The sequence below is a fragment of the Dipodomys ordii genome, unplaced genomic scaffold (genome assembly GCF_000151885.1).
Source record: "Dipodomys ordii isolate 6190 unplaced genomic scaffold, Dord_2.0 Scaffold36, whole genome shotgun sequence".
NCBI classification, from domain to species: domain Eukaryota; kingdom Metazoa; phylum Chordata; class Mammalia; order Rodentia; family Heteromyidae; genus Dipodomys; species Dipodomys ordii.
In genome coordinates, this window is record NW_012267252.1 from 6,413,331 (window position 1) to 6,420,264 (window position 6,934).

A 6,934-nucleotide genomic window follows, 5' to 3' on the forward strand; every position below is an offset into this window, starting at 1 on the left:
GTGTGTGTGTGTGTGTGTGTGTAAGTACTCTGTATTTTATTTACTCGATGATCAGTTGGACATTTTGGCTGTTTCTACTTTTTGTCATTGTGAATAATACTGCTAGACATTGGTGCATGGGTTTTTGTGAGGCCATGCTTTCAATTTTTTCAGCTGTCTATGTAGTAGAATTGGTGGGTCACTCAATTATTAACTTCTGTGAACTTCTGTGAGAATGCCAGCTGTTTGCTGAAGTAGGGATACCACTTTACATTCCTACCAACAATGTCTGAGGGTTCCAGTTTCTTATGTTCTCACACCACACTTGTTTTTGTTTTTAAAACAACAACAACAACAACAAACCAAAACCATAACCATCATAGTTGAGTGTGAGGCAAGCATTTCTTGTGGTTTGGGGGCATTACTAAGTTTTGAGCTCAGAGTCTCATTCTTGCTTGGCTGGTGCTCTATCCCTTGAGCCATGGTCCTAGCTCTTTGTAGCCTTGAGTTGCATTTCTCCAGTGATGAATGATGTTGGACATTTCCTCATGCACTTATTGGGCAACATCTTTGGAGAAATTTTCCCCATTTTTAAATTAAGTTGTGTATGTTTTGCTGCTGTCATTGTTGTGGGGCTTGAACGCAAGGCTTGGACACTTAATATCCCTGAGCTCTTCCACTTTGAGCCACAGCTTCACTTGCAGTTTTTGAGTGGTTAATTGGTGATAAGAGACTCATGGGGACTTTTCTGCCGGGCTGGCTTCCAACGAAATCCTCGGCTCTCAGCCTTTTGAGTAGCTAGAATTACAGGTGTGAACCATCAGCACCTAACATTGCCTTCTTTTTATTCTAAGAGTTATTTTATGATTTAGATATTACTCAGTTATCAGATACAAGATTTGTCTATTATTTTCCTATTGTATGCGTTATCTTCGTACTTTCTTGGTAGTAACCTTTGAAGTGAAAAAGTTCTTTTGGTTGTTGTTGTTGGTCATGGGGCTGTCCCTGAGGTTTTTTGTTTTTAGTTGTTGTTGTTGGTCAAGGCTAGCACCCTACCACATTGAGCCACTTCCGGTTTTCTGGTTGTTAATTGGAGATAAGAATCTCAATGGCCTTTCCTGCTGGGACTGGCTTCAAACTGCCACGCTAGAGCTAGAGCTCGGCATCCGAAGTAGCTAGGATTTATAGGCTTGAGCCACCCTCATGTGGCAAAAGTTTTAAATTTTGATGAAATCTGATTTGCCTATTTATTTTCCTTTGTTGCTTAGACATAATTGCCTAATACATAGTCAAAGGTTATGCCTCTATTCTTTCTTCTAGGAGTTTTACAGTTTTAATCCTAATGTTTACATCTTGAATCAGTTTTGAGTTAGTTTTTGTATATGGTGGGAGGTAGGGGGCCATTTCATTCTTTTTTTTTTTTTTTGGGTCCGGTCGTGGGGCCTGAACTCTGGGCCTGGGCGCTGTCCCTCAGCTCTTCAGCTCAAGGCTAGCGCTCTACCACTTGAGCCACAGCGCCACTTCCGGCTTTTTTCTTTTTGCTTATGTGGTGCTGAGGAATCGAACCCAGGGCCTCAGGCATGCAAGGCAAGCGCTCTACCACTGAGCTACCCTCCCAGCCCTGATGGTACCATTCTTTAAGACTTAGAGACTGGGCATAATGGCTCAAATCTATAATCCCAGCTACTTCACAGGCAGAAGTGAAGATTGGGAGGATTGTGTTTGGAGGTCAGCCTAGGCAAAAAGTAGTGAGACTCCTATCTCAATCAATAAGCTAGGCATGATGGAATATATCTGTGATCCTAATTACTTGAGAGGCATTGGTAAGAGGATCACTATTAGAGGATTACCTTTTATAAAATAAGTAAAGCGTAAAGGGTTTGGGAGAGTAGCTCAAGCAGTGGAGCATCTGTCTAGCAAGTGCACAACCTTTCAAACCTGCAAAAAATAGTTACAAAGAAATTTGATAAGAAGTAAATTTACCATACCAGATTAGCTATAGAAAGAGAAAGAAAAAAGTTGTATGAAATGTATTAGTTATGGGCAAGGAATGTGGTTTAGTGGTAGAGTGCTTGTCTAGCATGTAGGAGGCTCTGGGTACCACATAAACATAAAAAATAAATAGAATAAAATAAATATATTAGTAACTGCAATCCCTGTATATATCACCTTTATAGAAACAATTAAAAAATTAAAAGAAATAGAAATACATTAGCATGCCAAAAAGATATTGCTGACTGAGCTTGGGAATGATAATGTTTACAGTGGCTTTGTATCCACCAAGTGTCTTGGGTGAGCACAGACTGCTATCTAAATGTTTTTGCAGTACCTTTCTTCTCCAAATTCTTTTATCAAAGATTTTCTTTGGGGCTCTTGGCAGAGACTAGAAGGAACTGCCGGCTTTCGGTCACTGTCTTTCATACTGCCATCATCAGTATGGTTCTTGAGGGTTTGGGATTCCAGATAGCCAAAAGAGACAAAGCAAAACTCTGCTCTTTTCTTGTTCAGTGCTTTGGGGGTGGGGAGGCTGGTAATCTGAGAGGGTTTATGTTTTCCTGTGCTAGCAAAGACAGGAGGGCATCATCTGGTCATTACGGGAGTGTGCAAAACGAGCACTCAACCTGGAGCTTCTGCAGAGTGGCATTTGGGGTTAGGATAATGTAGGAGATGTACATGTTGGAGCATGTTTGTAAAGATAAAATTAAAACAACAACAATAACAAACTCAGCTAGAACTAGACCAGGAAAACATCTCTGTCATCTTTTTCAGGTTTGTCCCTTCTAGATTTAAAGTTTGTCAGGAGTGATTTCTTCGCAATAGAGTTGTTTACTAAGCGGAGAAAAGGCCTTGACTTTCAGCCACTCTGCACTGTGTACTGCTGTCAGCAGTGTGCCCTGGAGGTAACCAGAGAGGTCTCTTAACGCCTCTGCTCTTTGTGTGTGAAAGAAAGGATTTTAGGTTGCATTTGTTTCCAGACATGTTTTCAGGTGAAAAAACAAAAACAAAAACTAATGTGTTTAGATTTGCATGTAGCCTGCCTAGAATGCAACATTTTGATATTTATAAGATCACCCTCATTAAATAAAAGATGAGTGAAGTAGTTTAGTCTCAGATTTGTATTTTTACCCTTCTGCTGAAAGCTGTGATCATAAGATACTTTTTATTTGAGATCACTGAAATACTAGAAACTGGTGTTTCCTTTTATCTATAGAAGTCCTTTCTGCAAAATGATTATTAAAAGGAAACAAAAGAAAAAAAAGGTATATTCCAGAACCACCCATGCTTGAAGCTTTACTTAGTAGTTTCTAGACTATCTTATACATTTTGCTAAAATAAAAATACCTTTTAATTTTGACAAGATAAATACTTGTTTAGTTCTATGAAATTTGTATATTTTCAGATAAAATATGTGATTTTCCTTTCTTCTTCTGAATGCATACAGACAATTTATTTGTTACAGTTATGTACTGATAATAGCATTTTGGCTAACAATAGAGCACATGTAGATGATGGTCCCATCAGATTATAATGGAACTGATAATTTCCTGTTGTATACTGCGGTTGTAATATTGGGGTGATGCATTCCTCATGTGTTTGTGGTGATGCTGGCGTAGACAAACCTGTACTGCCAGTCACATAAGGCATAGCACATACAACTACATACAGCGTACAACATCTGATAATGGTCACCAGAGATTGTGTTGCTAGCTTAAGTATTTATTGTACTATACACTTTGTTAGGTTTATAGTGTACTTATTCAAGGAAAGTACTATAAAGCAATTGTCTATGTTCTTTTCTGACTGCATATCTTTTTTTTTTGGTCAGTCATGGGGCTTGAACTCTGGGCTTGGGCACTGTCCCTCAGCTCTTCAGATCAAGGTGCGTGCTCTACCGCTTGAGCCACAGTGCCACTTCCAGTTTTCTAGTGGTTTATTGGAGATATGAGTCTCATGGAGTTTCCTGCCCAGGCTGGCTTTGAACCATGATCCTCAGATCTCAGCCTCCTGAGTAGCTAGGATTATAGGCGTGAGCCAACGGTGCCTGGCCTGACTACATATCTTAATTGCATTATTTTTCTTGATTTTGTTTTGTTTTGTCCATCATGATTAAGAGCAATAGAGTATGAATGGGTGTGCATATATGGTATATACGTGGTACATATATATATACATGTATACACATGGTATATATCACACATATATCATGTTTATGGGTACCATATAGCCTAGATGTGTAGCAGGCCTTACCATTAGATTTGTGTGAGTACATACTATCATAATGTACTTACAGTGACAAAGTTGCTTAATGACACAGTTCTCAGAACATATCCCTATCATAGGATAAGGCAGCTGTCACTTAGGTATCTTTTTTTTTTTTTTGTCAGTCGTGGGGCTTGAACTCTGGGCCTGGGCGTCCCTCAGCTCTTCAACTCAAGGCGAGCGCTCTACCACTTGAGCTACAGTGCCACTACACTTAGGTATCTTTACTAAAGTATTTTAAAATGACTTAGGATAATGGCAACAACTTTTTTTCTCTTTAACGACCTTTCCAGGAAAAGTAAGGATTTAAGGAAGAGACATTGATGTTTGGGTTTTTTTGGTTGGTCGTGGGGCTTGAACTCTGGGCTTGGGTGCTGTCCCTCAGCTCTTCAGCTCAAGGTGAGCGCTCTACCACTTGTGGTAGAGTGGTTTATTGGAGATAAGAGTTTCACGGACTTTCCTGCCTGGGCTGGCTTTGGACCTCAATCCTCAGATCTCAGCCTCCTGAGTAGTTAGGATTACAGGTGTCAGCCACCTGCACCTGGCTTGATGTTTGTTTTACTGGCAGTAAATCTCAAGAATATAGCACAGAAAGATTTAGTGTGTACTCATTTTCTAATATTTAGAACTACATATGAGTTTTGACCAGATGACCTAGGGCAAAGCTCAGGTTGGCATAGAACTTCCTGGCCATGTTTTTTTTTTTTAACCTCACTATGGAGCAGGCTGACATCTCTGGATGTTTAAGGAGCGCCTTTAAGAAGAATCAGAGACTGAAATGAACAAGCAAAAAGAAAAAAAAAGTCCTTAATTGATTTAAGCTGGCTTAGCTCACATTAGCTAAATAGCCAGCAAATCAGCAGTTCTTACTTTCTCTGTGACCTCTGATTCTCTGTGACCTCTGAAGGCCACTTAGCAAACCAGGTATTAGAGCAGAAGTGAGGGTTTGCTTGGTCTTTTTCACAGTTGGCCAGGATGGGCTCTTCCTTGAATTCCTTCAACTCCTGTAGTAGTTCATGGCCCCAGCCAGGTCAAATGTTATAAATATTTTCCTAAGGCTAACTTAGGAGGCATTTAAGTGTAGGCACTTCTGACAGAGTTCTATATTTTAGGGAATCCTTACTTTTTTTTTTTAATTGCAAGACTTCTACAAAACTAGGTAGTAACTTCTTTTTCCTTGCTCCTGGATTCATCTTGAATCTCTTAACAATCTGGCTTCAAACTGAAACATTCAGCGGCACTCACATCTTGTCATCCTTCCTAGCTTTCTTGGCTCTTTGGCTGGGTTTGGCCCTACGTGAGTGCTACTCTTCTCTCCAGCGTAGCTGTTACGGCATGGTACCACACAGAGTTGGTTCTCCTCTGGTTTCTTTTATCTTTCCTTTTCTGTGGAGAATTGTGGAGAATGTAAAGTTGAATTAGGTATATTTTCTGATCTCAGGGTAACTTGTTATAATATGAATTTATACTTGTTCTCCTCTGCATCTTACCCATTTACTTTGAAAGTATTTTTTATAATTTTTGTGTTCTCTATTCCCACTGCTACTATTCTATGCTCTGCTCTCTTAATTTCTGTCTGCCATGTTTTAAGTACTGTGTGAATGTATTTTTTTCTGCTGGTACTGGGGCTATTTTGCTCAAGGCTGGTGGTCTACCACTTGAGCCATGCCTCCACTACCTATAAATGATGGGATGGGTATGTCTTGATTATTATACAGGAAGGCCAGGAAGGCCTTACTAATTTTGTTAAACATGCTTCTGCCAGGTCAATCATCCTTAAATAGAACTTTCATTTAAGAGCTGGGAAGGTGGCTCAGTGGTAGAGCGCTTGCCTTGCATGCCTGAGGCCCTGGATTCGATTCCTCAGCACCACATAAGCAAAAAGAAAAAAGCCGGAAGTGGCGCTGTGGCTCAAGTGGTAGAGCGCTAGCCTTGAGCTGAAGATCTGAGGGACAGTGCCCAGGCCCAGAGTTCAGGCCCCATGACCGGAACCCCCCCCCAAAAAAAAAAGAACTTTCATTTAATAGGTTATCAGACATCTCCCATAACTAAAGTAACATTGTTTTATGGTTTTACCTATCAATACAGACAGGACAGGAAAATAATGTGCTATTGTCAAGGCCTATGAGATGTGGACCCCTTTTCTAGCTGTATATCCTATTTCTTTGCATCTAACTATTTTGTGTGTGTGTGTATGTGTGTGTGTGTGTGTGTGTGTGTGTGTGTGTGTATGTGTGTGTGTGCTGGAAACTGAACTCAGTTGTTAGGCAGGTGCTCTATCTCCGATGCCACTCAGTCAGCTCTGGCCTTTGGCTGTTTATTGAACACTGTAGGTATTCAGGGCTCCTTCCATGGGGTCCCAGTAGCTGCTGCTTCTGCTCCTGGGATGCCTGTCCTCCAGAGAGCAGAGTGGCTGTGTCCCTCCCTCCTTCAGGTCTTCACACAGATCATATGTCAGCAAGGCTGTATGTGAAATCCTCCTACAATTCCAGCCCATCCCCTCCAACATTTTCCTCTCCACCTTATTTTTCTCTTCTTCCTACAAGAGGACCCAGCCCACAGGTGCTCAGTGGATATTGTTTAAAGAAGTGAATATTATTAAGATCTGCTGTAAGATAAGTGTTCCTGCTGGCAGTAGGTAATTGGAATAATTGTAATTTGGCCATATGTTTAAGAACTTGACACTTTGTGTATT